The sequence below is a fragment of the Nicotiana tabacum genome, chromosome 13 (genome assembly GCF_000715075.1).
Source record: "Nicotiana tabacum cultivar K326 chromosome 13, ASM71507v2, whole genome shotgun sequence".
NCBI lineage: Eukaryota > Viridiplantae > Streptophyta > Magnoliopsida > Solanales > Solanaceae > Nicotiana > Nicotiana tabacum.
In genome coordinates, this window is record NC_134092.1 from 132,472,259 (window position 1) to 132,488,672 (window position 16,414).

The 16,414-nt window shown below is 36.8% G+C and overlaps 1 pseudogene; it reads right to left on the reverse strand.

Annotated features, from left to right (window-relative positions):
- Nucleotides 1-9,752: 9,752 nt before the first annotated feature.
- On the reverse strand, nt 9,753-13,827 carry LOC107816193 (uncharacterized; annotated as a pseudogene).
- Between the last annotated feature and the right edge of the window lie 2,587 nt (nt 13,828-16,414).

Below are 16,414 nucleotides of genomic sequence, written 5' to 3' on the forward strand. Positions count from 1 at the left end.
GCACCTATCTTTCCAAAATATTAGATCCACCTTAGATTACTCCTAATAGAAAGTAAATAGTAGGAGTTTTTGTGAAGCTTTTCTTAATGTTCTACTCCAGTTGATTAGAATTATTATTGTTATAGGGTTTTCTTTGCACTGTACTAGAAGGAAGTAGGAAATTCCATCAAAGACCACCCACCCTCCCTGCACCAAATTCCACTGTAATATGTACACAAGGGACAACTAAAAGTACAAGTCGAGATTAATGAGTTGGGCTACAAACATTTTAGCTCATGGGTCAATTTGGGCTGAGCCCAAGTTAACCCATTATTTTTTAGGGGATTTTTCATAAAGCACCATCTTTTAAGTCTAATTAGTCATTTATAGATACACTTTGCTATATTACGTGTTATAGATATCTTTTATGTTTTTATAAAATGTATTTAAGCTGTTGTATTCATTAATACAACCAAAAAAATAGGCGTAAAAACTGGAATTCCAGCTAAGTTTGACATGTATTTAGTTGTATTCAAGCGGCATTAACGTTAAATACAGAAGGTTAAACTGGTTAAAAACGGAAGGAAATCAAATCACATGATATTCTCCTAATTTAACTCCACGAACTAAGGAAATCAAATCACATGATATTCTCCTAATTTAACTCCACGAACTAAGGAAATCAAATCACATGATATTCTCCTAATTTAACTCAACGAACTAAAACGATCCCTCATTAGTTTGTATTTGAAAGATACATAATAAAGATTATAGCTGAATAAAGAGAAATACATATGAATAATACAGTTGAGTAGAACTGTATACAGTTGAATACAACAAAATACAACTTAATTCATCTGAATAAAACACTTGAATACAACAAAATACAACTGAATACAGCTGAATAAAACTCTTTAATGCAACAAAATACAACTAACTTTTGCTGAATAAAATAGTTAAATACAACTGATTAAAACTGAATACAAGAGAATACGCATAACTTTTTAATACATCTAAAATATATAAATTAATGCTACTGAATACATGTGAATACAGCTGAAATATACATTCGAATACAACTGAATACAAATAGGCGATTTGGGCGATCTAGAGAGAGAAGCAGCCTGATGGCTTCGCCGGCCGGCGACCAGCCATTAAGTCCCTTAACACATCTGCCCAACCTCCTACAGCAACTACAAACCATCCCCAGCCCTCAAATCCCACAAACGAAGCTATGAATTACGCAAAAGCTGTGAACCCTACTTCAACGACCACTGCCAAGCAGAATCGAGCCGCTACAGTTGAACCAATTGCTCTTCGTCTATCAAAATCAACGAATTAAACTTACCCTAGGTGATTGTAATAGAGTGATAATGGAGGAGAACTAGAGAATTTGGGTGGGAGGAGAGGTATGAATCGTGGGTTGAGGGAGAAAGAGTAAAGTGTATGCAAAAAGAGAGAGAACGTGGTTAGTCAATTTTACTGTGATTATGTGAGAGAAAAGACTAAAAAGGAGAGAGAAAAATATTATTTAGCATATATGGTGCCTTAAATGTAGGATGTAACTATAATTAGATATTTGACTATAAAGTATAAAAGGTATCTATATGATGTAATATTTTAAAATGGTATTTATTTAAAATAAATAGGGTACTAAGGTTTTCTATAGGGCGTAAAAATTCCAATAAACAACTACCGTAATTGATTAAAGGCCAAGCACATATCAGCCCCTTAAAGAAGATGCCACGGACTCAATGTTCATTTTTTCAAAGGAATAAGAAAACTATATGTGAAAAATTGTGGTTGTGGCGAGAGAACACTATTTTCAACAAAGTTATAACAATTATTGCTATTGAAAAAGTTTGTATGGTTGGGCTCTGCTCCATAGAATTATTGGTGTTGGACCTAGTCAACTGATACATACGGTAACACTAAATGTGGAGGGAAAATTATTCTTTGAACTTTAACGTAACGCAGCAGGAAATTCCTTCAAAAACCTCCCACCCACCCCTAGACCAAAATTCCACAGCAATATGTATACAAGGGATAGCTAAAAGTACAAGCAGATATGTGAAGCTTCAAAGGAAAGGAAGGTTAATACCCCAGTAATTTCCTTTGTCACTGGAGGAGCACTGATGCACCGGTGAGGAGGTGCGAGCGACTGGCTGTAGTGGGCACGCGGAGAGGTAGAGGGCGACCTAAGAAGTATTGGGGAGAGGTGATCAGACAGGACATGGCGCGACTTAGGATTACTGAGGACATGACCCTTGACAGGAAATTATGGAGGTCGAGCATTAAGGTTGCAGGTTAGAGGAAAGTTGTGAATATTTCTACAGCACAATAGAGTGAGACTAGCTAGTTAGGAGTTAGACTAAGAATGTCATTGGTCGTTTATTGATGCAGGGCTTTACCTGCTAGTTTTACTATATCAGCAATCTATTTCGTATTTCGTATTCTGTATTTCATATCTCTTATATTGTTGTTATTTTATTATGCATTTTTATGGTACTAATATATCGGCTCATATTGCTTTTTTGAGCCGAGGGTCTCCTGGAAACAACCTCTCTATCCTTCGGAGTAGGGGTAAGGTCTACGTACATCTTACCCTCCCCAGACCCTACTTGTGGGATTATACTGGGTCGTTATTGTTGTTGTTGACTGTTGCACTGATCAAAAGTAGTACTATGATCCTATTTTTCTTTGCACAGAGAGTTTGTCAACAAATGTTAGTCCATAAATGAGAAAGAATGCTTTATATAAAAGAATCAACTACTCTAATTAATTAAAATAAAAATTACCTTTGTGACGTCCATGTCGATTACTTAAAATCAGCCACAGGTTTTGTTATCGGGAGTTGGTACCTCCTGTTTTACTGTTTCCCGTTTGCTGTTAGCTAAATTACTGTTACTTTACTTCGCAATAGTTAAACCTTTCAACTAGGTTACTAGTTACCACGTGTTTCCTTCTAGTTTGATTTGTGTACGTTGTGCACTAACGAGTCTTCTCTAGATTGTTGTAGGTGTAGTGGCTGCAGTCTGGGATGATAGAATAAGGGCATGTCCTCGGGTGGGGCAGAGGGTGGGGTGGGGTTCAGGGGGTGGGTCGGGTAGCAGGGGAGGTAGAGGGGGCAAGGGAGCCTATAGGTTGAGAATCGGGTCATGGAACATAGGTACACTAACGAGTAAATCCATAGAGTTGACGAAAATCCTGCAGAAGAGGAAGATTAATATAGCGTGTGTCCAGGAGACTAGGTGGGTCGGATCGAGGGCGAAAAACGTGGATGGGTATAAGTTGTGGTACTCTGGTGTCCTGAGGGGTAAGAATGGAGTGGGTATCTTGGTAGATAGCCATCTTAGGGAGTCCGTGGTAGAGGTCAGGCGGGTGAATGATAGGCTAATAACTATTAAGTTAGTGGTGGGTGAGGGTACTTTAAATGTCGTTAGCGCGTACGCACCACAAGCAGGCTTGGATGAGGATATTAAAAGGCAATTTTGGGAGGGGTTGGATGAGATTGTTCGTAGTATACCGCCTTCTGAGAGGTTATTCATAGGAGGAGATTTCAATGGTCATATTGGGTTATCTGCAGGTGGGTACACTGAGGTGCATGGCGGATTTGGTTTCGGAGAGCGGAACGGAGGGGGCATTGCGCTGTTGGACTTTGCCAAGGCTTTCAATCTAGTCATTGCAAACTCGAGTTTTACGAAGCGGGATGAACATTTGGTTACTTACCAAAGTTCGGTGGCGAAGACTCAGATTGACTATCTCCTCCTCAGGAGATGCGACAGAAGGTTGTGCGAGGACTGCAAGGTTATCCCAGGTGAGACCCTCTCAACGCAGCATAGGCTTTTGGTGATGGACATTTGTATTAGGATAAGGAGGAAGAAGAGGTCAGTACAAGGACGCCCCAGGATTAGGTGGGGCGTCTTAACTAAGGATAAAGCTAAAGAGTTGGAAGGAAGGTTATCGGCAATGGGAACTTGGAGAAGTAGTGGGGACGCAAACACAATGTGGTCGACGACGGCGGACTGTATAAGAAAGGCGGCGAGAGAGGTGTTAGGGATATCTACGGGCCACAATGGTGGCCACAAAGGAGATTGGTGGTGGAATGCAGTTGTCCAAGGTAAAGTGAAAGCAAAGAAGGCGGCTTACCTGCGGTTAGTAGGGAGCACTGACGAGGAGGAGAAGAGAGAGAACAGTCAAAGGTATAAGGCAGCTAGGAAGGAGGCGAAGATGGCAGTGACGGAGGCTAAGACGACAGCTTTTGCTCGTCTGTATGAGGAACTAAGGAACAAAGGTGGGGAGAAGAAGTTATTCCGACTCGCTAAGGCGAGAGAGAGGACAACTCGGGATCTGGACCAAGTGAGGTGCATAAAAGATGATGACGACAAAGTTTTGATGAGAGATGACCAGATTAAGAAGAGGGGGCAAACCTACTTTCATAAACTTCTAAGTGAAGAAGGGGAGTAGGATATTATACTTGGGGAATCGAGGAATGCCGACAGTCACCATGAATTAAGTAATTGTAGGGACATTGAGATCGATGAAGTCATGGAGGCAATGCGTAAGATGAGAAGGGGCAGAGCTACCGGGCCAGACGAAATTCCGGTTGAACTGTGGAGGTGTGTGGGTAGAGCAGGCTTGGAATGGCTTACTGCATTGTTTAATGTTATATTCAAGACTAATAGAATGCCTGAAGAGTGGAGGTGGAGTACAATGGTCCCGTTGTATAAGAACAAGGGTGATGTCCAGAGCTGTAACAACTATAGGGGCATCAAATTACTAAGTCATACCATGAAAGTTTGGGAGAGAGTGGTAGAAATGAGAGTGCGAAGGACGGTGTCTATTTCAGACAACCAGTTCGGGTTCATGCCGGGACGATCTACCACAGAAGCTATCCACCTTATTAGGAGGATGGTGGAACAGTACAGAGATAAGAAGAAGGATCTCCACATGGTGTTTATTGATCTGGAGAAAGCGTACGATAAGGTTCCTAAGAAGGTCTTATAGAGCAGCTTAGAGGATAAAGGGGTCCCGAGTAACTATATTAGAGTGATTAAAGACATGTATGATGGAGCTAAGACTCGGGTTAGGACAGTAGGAGGTGACTCTGAACACTCTCCAGTTATTACGGGGTTGCACCAAGGGTCTGCGCTCAGCCCATTCCTATTTGCCCTGTGATGGATGCACTGACTCATCATATTCAAGGGGAGGTTCCATGGTGCATGCTATTTGCTGATGACATTATTCTAATTGACGAGACAAGAGGCGGCGTCAACGAGAGGCTAGAGATTTGGAGACATGCTCTTGAGTCTAAAGGTTTCAAGTTGAGTAGGACGAAGACGGAATACCTCGAGTGCAAATTTGGAGTTGAGCCGACGGAAGCGGGAGTTGAAGTGAGGCTTGACTCTCAAGTCATTCCCAAGAGAGGTAGTTTCAAGTACCTTGGATCGGTTATTCAGGGGATCGGGGAGATTGACGAGGATGTCACACACCGTATAGGGGTGGGGTGGATGAAGTGGAGGTTAGCATCGGGAGTCTTGTGTGACAAGAAAGTGCCACCGTTACTAAAAGGTAAGTTTTATAGAACAGTGGTTAGGCCTGCCATGTTGTATGGAACTGAATGTTGGCCGGTAAAGAACTCACACATCCAGAAGATGAAAGTAGCAGAGATGAGGATGTTGAGGTGGATGTGCGGGCATACAAGGATGGATAAGATTAGGAATGAAGATATTCGAGAGAAGGTGGGTGTGGCCCCCATGGAGGATAAGATGCAGGAAGTAAGACTCAGATGGTTCGGGCACATTCAGAGGAGGAGCACTGATGCACCGGTGAGGAGGTGTGAGCGACTGGCTGTAGTGGGCACGCGGAGAGGTAGAGGAAGACCTAAGAAGTATTGGGGAGAGGTGATCAGACAGGACATGACGCGACTTAGGATTAATGAGGACATGGCCCTTGATAGGGAATTATGGAGGTCGAGCATTAAGGTTGTAGGTTAGGGGAGAGTGTGAATATTTCTACAGCACAATAGAGTGAGACTATCCAGTTAGGAGTTAGACTAGGAATGTCATTGGTCGTCTATTGATGCAGGGCTTTACCTTCTAGTTGTACTATACCATCCATCTATTTCGTATTTCATATTTTGTATTTTGTATTTCGTATTTCGTATTTCGTATTTCGTATGCTGTATTTCATATTTCATGTCTCTTGTATATTGTTGTTATTTTTATCACGCATTTTTATGGTAATAATATATCATCTCCTATTGCTTTTTTGAGCCGAGGGTCTCCTGGAAACAGCCTCTCTACCCTTCGGGGTAGGGGTAAGGTCTGCGTACATATTACCCTCCCTAGACCCCACTTGTGGGATTATACTGGGTCGTTGTTGTTGTTGTTGTTGTTGTTGTTGCATTATATCCTTTTCCCTTGGAATAAAAGTCTAGGAGTGTTTGTTATATTTTCAATGAACAAATTAAGATTAATATGGTCAATTTTATTATTAATTAATGTTAAAAGGTAAATCCCTTAATATGTGTGAAAACAACCAAAAAAAATCAATTAAAATGGACTGGAGGAGTAGTATTAAGTAGTAGCTATAATTTACTTGACTGTTTAATGAGAATATTGGAAAGCGAGAACCTACTATTAATCACTTCAATAGCAAGAGTAAAATTGAAAGAAATAATAATTCTGTTAAATTTTTTGAAACACAGATATTTTGAAACAATTTTTGGGGAAAAACAACATTTAAAATTGGATAAAGGGAGTATCACTCTTTTTTAATCACATCCATAACAATATTCCTCAATTTCATGTTTTTAATACATTTTCTACCAATAAATGGTGGAAATTCAAACTCTATAAATGTTTAGGATCCAAACCCAAATTCATGAATCTAAGCTAAATTCTCAATTCTAGTTCATAATTTTGTTACAGAGTGAAAGGAACTCAAATTCATAAATTTTGAGGTTAGAAATTGTCAAAACAAAAGCTAAATTTGGCATACAACAAATTCAAATTTACCCATATTACCATTTGGATATACAATTTGATGGACCTAAATTTAGCAATTTGGATGATTTTCTCTCAAAAGACTAGGCGAAACTTGAGATAGGTTAGACTAATTTAATAAATATAAAAGAACGATTACACTAGTGGTGTATACATGACTTTGCATAAGTTATGTAGACACGTTAAAAAATAGAGAACCAACAGATACTTGTATACTTGTAAATATACAACTCTTTGAACTTTAACAGAAGGAAGCAGGAAATTCCTTCAAAAACCACCCACCCACCCCTGCACCAAAATTCCACAATAATATGTACACTAAGAAAACATTACTCCCACCAGTTCATTTTAATTGATTTTTAACCTTTTTTTGTGATCCATAATATTTGATTTTTCCTCATATCAAGAAGGAATTAACTTTTTTTTCCCAAAGTTGCCCTTGGAATAAAAGTCTAGGAGTGTTTGTTATATTTTTAATGAATAAATTAAGGTTAATATGATCAATTTTATTATTAATTACTGCTAAAAGGTGAATCCCTTAATATGTGTGAAAACAGCCCCAAAAAAATCAATTAAAGTGGAACGGAGGGAGCAATATTAAGTAGTAGCTGTAATTTACTTGATTGTTTAATGCTAATATTAAAAAGCGAGTACCTACTATTAATCACTTCAATAGCAAGAGTAAAATTGAAAGAAAATAATGATTCTCTTAAATTTTTTAAAACACAGATATTTTGAACCATTTTTTTGGGCAAAGACGACATTTAAAATTGGATAGAGGGAGTATCACTTTTTTTTAATCACATCCATAAAAATATTCCTCAATTTCATGTTTTTAATACATTTCCTACCAACAAATGGTGGAAATTCAAACTCTATATAAATATTCAGCATCCAAATTCCCAAATTCATGAATCTAAGCTAAATTCTCAATTCTAGTTCATAATCTTGTTACACAGTGAAAAGGAACTCAAATTCATAAATTTTGAGGTTAGAAATTGTCCAAACCAAAGCTAAATTTGGCATACAACAAATTCAACTTTACCCATATTACCATTTGGATATACAATTTGATGGACCTAAATTTAGTAATTTGGTCAAATTAGACCTCAATGAGTTATAATTCAATGGTTTTCTCTCAAAAGACTAAGCGAAACTTGAGATAGGTTGACTAATTTAGTAAATATAAAAGAACGATTAGACTAGTGGTGTATACCTGACTTTGCATAAGTTGTGTAGACACGTTAAATAATAGAGAACCAACAGATACTTGTAAGTCAAAACTCAATGAGCAGGGCGACAAGCCCCTAACAAAGGGAGTGGTCACATCGAGTATGTCCCCCCTTATTCCCGACATGCTATAGCAACCCGGAGTTGCTAGGAGCAGGTCAAGTCTTATCAAATCTACTCAACGAGGAGCAGTACGGACGTAGATGATATTAGACCCCCCTTTTTGTACCACTAGGGATGCTTAACATCACTTTGTCAATTGGCATTACCTGCCTTCTATCCTAGCGAACAATGTTCCACTGATCATTAGGCAGGGACATGATTCAGACATGCAATCTTTGTGTCTTGAGCCTAATGAATTGACCAATTTTTTTACCCCATATTCTCTTTCTTTGCTGTAAAGTGGATGTGGTTTCGAACTACACAAGGATTTTCAGTCCGCTGAGCTACATGAACTACTTTGAAATAATTCTCCCTTCTTTTGCATGTACACAAACTCGAAGCAGCCTGAGTTTTCTTGCAACTACTATGAGTCAAAGAGTCGCCCTACTCAAATCTGTTTCTTTTCTCTGAGACTGAACTTGCATTTTCAACAATGCTGTTGAACTTGGCATTCGGTCATCTTTGAATATCACAGCTGAAGCTTACTCATGTTCTTCCTCTAGTAGATTTTTAGGCATTTTCTCAAATTGCAGAGAAACAGACTGCCTTTCATCGCTAGTGTATAAGAACAGCTTATCTGCAAGATACCTTTCACATGTCCTGAGGGAAGCAAACTGACATGTTGAGATTGCAGTTCTAAAACTCTTCAATGAATGAAAGGTAATACACTGCAAAACACCAGAAAAGGACGTAAGAAAATAAAGACAGAAAACAAGAAAGAATCAAGGCACAGGATTCATTGCCTTAAAGAACCTAAACAGAGAAATAAGTTTACTCAGAGGGAAGGGCGACAAAGAGGTGAAAGCGCAAAATTGCAATAGTGTAGCAATTTGGGCTATACACACATATCTTACACTTGATACTTGAGTTGAAAAATCCCCAAAAGTAGCAAAACAAACTTGCCTCTTTAACATAATGAGTTGAACAATCCCACTTGATACTTGAGTTGAACAATCCCAAAATTTAACATAATGTCTAAATAACGAAACCAACTTGGTTATGAAAAACCAGACAGAATGAATAGTACTAACAAAACAAACAAAAATATGTCACCAAAGATAGTTCATGATCTACATTGCAAAAGACCTTCCTTGTTTTACTGTTGCCTCTTTGAATCAACCGACTCGTTTGTGATAAGATAATACAATTAAGTATGAAGCATCCTTGTTCACAAATACTTGTATGCATACAACGGTTCATAAAAACTATTGACTTTTTCTGTTTTGGTGTTATAGACAAAGAATGGTTTAACAACAAGAAGAAATAAAGGGAAGTTACTCTCTTTCTAGCAGTTCTGTGAGGTAATGAAAATTCACCTAACATCATCTTCATCAGTTTATCCAAAATTGTATTAGTTCGAATCCATCTTACAGCATCATTCACAAGCCAGGAGAAACTTCCGCTAATCCATTCAATACTATTCACAGGGTAATTAACTTATGGAATGAAATCCACCTACTAAAAGGCAGTTACAGATAGTAGTCTTTGGCTCTCTGATTAAATGCATCACTTCCTGGCCTGACGTTTCGAGCTCCTACTTAAGCTACCAACTAGTGAAGTACAAGTAGCATAGTCATGAACAAGCCCCGTTTCACCACGTAGTTTATCATAATCATCAGGATTTTCATACTTGCAATGCCCAACCAATAGTATGTTATAGGTAATATCATCTGGATTCAAACCAAGATTAAGCATGGCTTGTAATAACATTTCAGCATTTCTCATCTGTCCTTGTCTGCATAGACCATTCAAAAGCGCATTGTAAGTTATAACATTAGGCGCATGTCCATTACTTTGCATCTGCCTTAGCAACTTAAAACCCATCTTAACATCTCCCTTCTTACAGAAACCGTCGATAACCATAGTATAAATAGGGTCATCAGGCTTTAAATCAGCATTCAACATTTCCGTTAAAATCCTTTCTGCATCAACTACTCGCCCTTGCCGACATAAACCTGTAATAAGAGCTGTACATGCTACATCATCTAGTTCAATGTCACTATCAAACATCACTTTCTTGATCTCAAATGCTCCAACTAAATCTCCCTCTGCACAGCATCCACCAATAACCGTAGTGTATGTGATCTTATCAGGCTTAAAACCCTTTTCAATCATTACATGAATGAGCTTCCTCGCTTCCCCTAAATCCCCACTCTTACAAAGTCCATTGACAAGTGTGTTATATGTAATCAAATCCGGTTCCACCCCTTGCGTCAGCATCAGTTGATAAGCGTCCATGGCCAAAACAATGTTTCCATCCTAGCAATAGCCATTAATCAAAGTTGTGAATATAACGACATTCGGAACCAAACCTTTTACACAGATCTCATTAAACAACTCGTTCGCATCCCTAATCCAAAAGTTCTTGCAAAGCCCGTTGATCAGAGCACTATACGCATAAACATCAGGCAAAATTCCTCTTTCCTCCATTTCTCTTTTTAACCTATACCCTGCATCCATATCACCTAATCTACAATACCCATTTACCAAACTATTGAAACTAACAACACTAGATCTCAAATTCCTCTTCCAAATCTCCGTAAACACCGACCGTGCTTCCACCATTTTACCTTCCTTACACAACTTACTCATCAAAACATTAAAAAAATACAAACTTGGAGGATACCCATATTCCAAAATCTCCTTATAAAAATCAAAAGCTACCATTGGTGAATTAAGCTTCATTAAATATTCAAGAACCTTAGTACAACCTTGAAATGGGAACCTAAGTTTATGTTTTTGGATAAGCCTAAAGCACTGAATAGCATCAGAAACAAACCCCAAATCCAAATAAACATCAATAAGTCCATTTAAAACATTCTCAAAAGATGTAAAGTTGGTACCTTTAGCTTTCAAGATTGCTTGAAAAACTGTAAAGGCAGAGTCTTTACCTCTTCTTGAAACAATAATGTGGATAAGAGAGTAAGCTTGTGAATTCATTTTGTGGGTGTAAAGAAAAAGGGCCATAGTGCAATAAGTGTGAAGTGTGTGGCAATATTTTGAATTGTGAGAAGTAGAAGAAAGCCATGTGAAGAAAGAGAGGAGAGAAGAAGGGGTTAAAGAATGAGGATTAAGGCTAATGAGGTTGATTATGTGTTGGGGTTTAAGAGATGGGAGGAGGGTTTTAAGGGAAGTTTGAAGGGGGTTTAATGTGAGTTTTTTATGGCTTCTGAAAGGGTTTTGAGTATTGAGTCTGACGAATCTTGATGTTGGTGGGGTAGGGCTAGTGGTGGGCAGTGGCGGACCCAAGTGGTGGCTAGCAGATTCAATTGAACCCGCTTCACAAAAAAATAATACTGTCTATATGTATAAATTAGGATTAAAGCTTTATAAATTTTGTATAAATATTTATTTGAACTCACCTGACAACTATTATTTTACGATTAAAGTTATATATTTCTAAGATTGAACCCGCTTGCACAAAATCCTGGGTCCGTCACTGATGGTGGGGTGCGGTAAACCATGCAAGGGTGGTCGGGGTGGTGGCGGAGAGTGGTGTAAGGGAGGAGAAAGGAGTTTTTTTAGTATTCTTCTTGAGATGGTCATTGTGAACATCTCTGAACTGTTTGGTTAATGCAGAGGAAAGAAAAGAAAAAAACTATAAGAGTGAATGACAAAAATGGTGTAAGTTTTAAAATAGAAATGTGAATACTTTCTGTAATTTTGGTCTATTAGATATCATTCAAATTTCAAGCAGGGAGTTCATGGGTCGGTTTAGATCGGTTTTTCCTATAAAAAAAAATAAGTAAGTCGGTTTTTCAAATATTAGAACCAAACCAAACCAATTAAGTCGGTTTTTTTTCGATTCGGTTTATGTCGGTTTTTTCTTAAATATAAGACATACACTACCAAACACATATTTCGGCGACCACATTTTCAACGTAACACTATCAAATCAATTGCCATTTGAGAAATATATTATTTACCAAGATATATTGATAATAATTGAATCAAATAGTGATGAATAATTTAAGGACTCAACTAAAAATATATTATTTTTAACATGAAATAGATTCTTACACTTAACAAAAGAAAACTACCAATTAAACTAGAATATAAAGGTAAAGAATTGTACTAAAAGTGCAAACGATTAATATTTAGTATAAAAATTTTAAAACTTTGTATAAAAGTATACATATATATATGTGTAATAATAAATTTAAAAATAACTACTCCTATATTCGGTTTGGTTCGGTTTTTTTTAATTAAAACCAAAACCAAACCAAATCAAAAAGTATCGATTTTTTTGGTCAGTTTGGTTTGGTTTTCGGTTTGGTTCGGGTTTTTGAATTTTTATGAACAACCCGAATTTCAAGTAATAATTAAAATAGCAATGTTGTCAAGATAAGATTAAGGTATGCGTATATATTATTCTCTCAAAATTCAACATTGTGGAAATACACTAGATTTTTTATTGTCGTTGTTGTTAATATATTATTTGAAGTAGCAAAACAACAGAACCATTATTAAATATTTCTCCAAGCATTATAACCAACCTTAATGACAACATTCAAAATTTAATTTCTGAATGACATTCAAATATTAAAAGCCTCTAAATTGAATCTATCAAAATACTACACAAGTTATGCCTATGCATCACAAATTATCTGCAGGGTGGATAGACCTCTCTATCATTGATTAAAGGTCTTGGGTTCGAATCTTGAGAATAGAATCGTCTGGTAGAGAACACTTTCCCTTGAATAGATATTGTATCGCATGAATCCTATTAGTTGAGCCAGTAAACTTCAGATAGCGGATGACTAACTTGAAACTTAGAACCAACTAGACATGCTTTCTCCATGGCCGGCAGGAGGCAAACTTCACCACCGGCGCCGGTGAATAATACTTTTCCGACGACTGTGGATTGCTGAAAGCTCTTCTCTCCACTACATCATGTGAACTTGAACCACACTTGTTCATTATCATCCTATATCTAAACAACAACCCTTTAAATTTCTTGATCTTTTTCTCACTATTATTTTTTTTCTCAAGAATATTCTCATGATAAGCAGCATGAGTAGTTTCTATATATTGATTTAACTCCCTTGAGATTCTTTCAATCTCATATTTATCAAGAAGGGAAATATTATTAGTACTATTACTAGTAATACTAATTAATTGTATTGGAACAAAAACATTATTTGGCGACTCTTGTATTTCTTGAACTTCCTTAATAACTTGTAACTTGTACCTTGTACCTTGATGGTTCTTGTGCCTTTTTATTCTTTGAAAGGCCATCCTCGACGTCCAATAAAAAGTCACTCCTTATTCCGATCTTATTAAAGGAGGAAGTAAACAGATCAAGGTTTTTACGTACTTCTGTTGTGGAGACCGTTCCATGTTGATACAAAGCCCATGTTGTTGCTTTTACTAGAGCTAAATCGTCCATGGGAGTACTAGATTTCGATGGTTTTGTTTTGTTGAAAGAGAAAGGAGATGAAGATGACATGTTTTTTCTTGAAAGAAGAAGAAGGGAAGAAAGAGAGTAATTTTTTGTTTTTATTTTTGGATTTGGAATACTAAAAATTCTGTGCTTTTGTATATGAGGAAGTAGTTGGTTGCTTTCGGCTGCGGTGTAAAAAATATTTGCACAACCAAGCAATGACTCACATATAAATGGTCTAGAATAAAACTATATAAATCTAGTAAAAGGTGCAATTGTCCAACGTCTACTTTGGCTTTTGAAATTAAATTTTTGACATACGAGAATAGAACTCTATTCTGTATTTATATCAGGAGGGTTGAAATAATTTCTAAGTCACACATGAAATTCTTATGCGTACACTAGGTATGTTATATGTATATATTAACTATATTTTCAATGTATCTGACCATTCATTTAGGTGTATATCATTAAAAAATTTAATTGTAGATAGTGAGATACTCAGGAGCCGATCTATGGTATTAAAAAATTCACTAAATAAAAATAAAAAAGGATAGCCCGATGCACAAGATATACCGCATTCACACAGGGCGCTGGAAGGCCACACCCCAAGAGGTGTGATATAGATAGCCTACACTAATGCAAGCATTAGCAATTGTTTTCACGACTCGAACTCATGACTTATGAGTCACACGAAGACAACTTCACCACTTCTCCCAGGCTCCCCTTCAAATCCATTAAATGCGTAAGAATATTTTGCTCGGAACTTAATCTGTTAATTCGGTTACTATTACATATTAAGATAAGATCATTGCAGGAACACATAAACTTTAAATCCTAAATACGCCTCTTGAAATACTTTAAATATTGCCCAAAAAAAGACTCATGTTTCCGTTACACAGGATAGAATTGGATGCTATGTGTATGTATTAAATTCGAGTGAGTCATTTAGGGGCCCTAGAATGACTTTGTTAGGTAAGAAAGTAATGATATATTAAGGGTTCTATGAATGGTTTGAATTTTTCAGTGGTCACTCTCTATCATGGAAATTCTGAGAATCTATTTCTGAAAGTTATTTAATTCTCAATTATGATAGATTTTTGGTTTACGTTGACTTTTTACAAAACCAAAAAAAAAAAGTTTCATCGACTCACTGTTATATATTATTCCCTTCGTTTTAGAAAAGAATAAAGGAGTTTGGAGCCTGAAAGTTAAACTTTCTAATTCTCGATCTCAAATCGAACATCATTTTTTTTAGTCTGTTTTAGAATAAATTTTATTCTTTTATTTTATTTTTTAAATCCAATTCGCTCCAATAGACATGCATGGTTCTATAGTCAAAGCAACTTCATCACTTTCGTGTATCGGGTTCCTTAGGACCGATTCAATCTGTGTAGATTGATTGAATGCAAAACCTTCTACTGGCAGGCGATCGTGGTTTTCACATAATTTTTCGTTACTTATATCAGCATTTTCACTTCTGATATCCCCATTTCTTGTCAGCAGAAACCTTCTCGATTGATAGAACGTTCCGCTACTGACACATACAAAAATTAGCTTTCAAGGTCTCGTCGCTTCGATAAATCACTCGAGCCCTGATACATCGTCGGCGCCATGCCCTTGGTTAAATTATCAGTTATATAAATTGTTTAAGAAATAAATCTCCAGCAAATATCGGTATGAAACGGGTTTTGATATTTGTCTCACGTTCAAAGGTCCCTATCCAAATACTACACCCATAAATTTGAAATAAACTTCCACCTTAGAATTACTTCCTTCAAAAATTAAGTGGAATAGTGATAATCCATCGTCAAGCCAACGGTATATATCTGCGTTCAGAATAATGAACTTGTCAAATATTTTCAATCAATTTGAATATTAAAATGCAACGAAGTTTTGTATTATAATGTATACTCTTTTAATTAGGGAAAATGCATAAGTACCCCCGATTTATACCCAAATTTTCAACTACTCACTTTATTTTTGCGGGAATCCTATTACCCCATAAACTTTTTTTAAATGGAATAAATATCACCCTCAAACTAGACAACCAAACTCAGAAAAGGCTCATGCCCCTTACCGATGTCATATTTAGATGTATAGTAACTGGGAATAGATTTGTCCATAAGTTCAAATAAAAAGTCTTACTTTTTGCATATTTCAAAATCTTGATTGTGGGAACCATCTTGACCTGAGTAATTACAATTTTGTACTCTCCCTCCGTTCTAGTTTATGTGAACCTATTTCCTTTTTGGTCCGTTCCAAAAAGAATGACCCCTTTTTAAATTTGGAAATAACTTAGCTTAACTTACAATCATACCCTTAATGAGAAGCTTTTATAACCACACAAATACTCTGGATCCTTTTTGACTTGTTTAGGACCACAAATTCCAAAAGTCTTCATTTTTTCTTAAACTCTATGCTCATTCAAACAGATTCATATAAATTGAAATGGAGGGAGTAGTTTCTAAATATATGTTCTGTATTTTTTTATTTTTTTTAAAAGACCATTATACACCCAAAAATCAAACTACGTCATGGTTTGCACAAATAAGAATTGAAATATATACTGCCTCAATCATGTAAGATGCTATTGTGACATCTAATTTTTCAATTGGAGAGCCTGGACAGGTCTCAAGTCCTTGTACTTTGC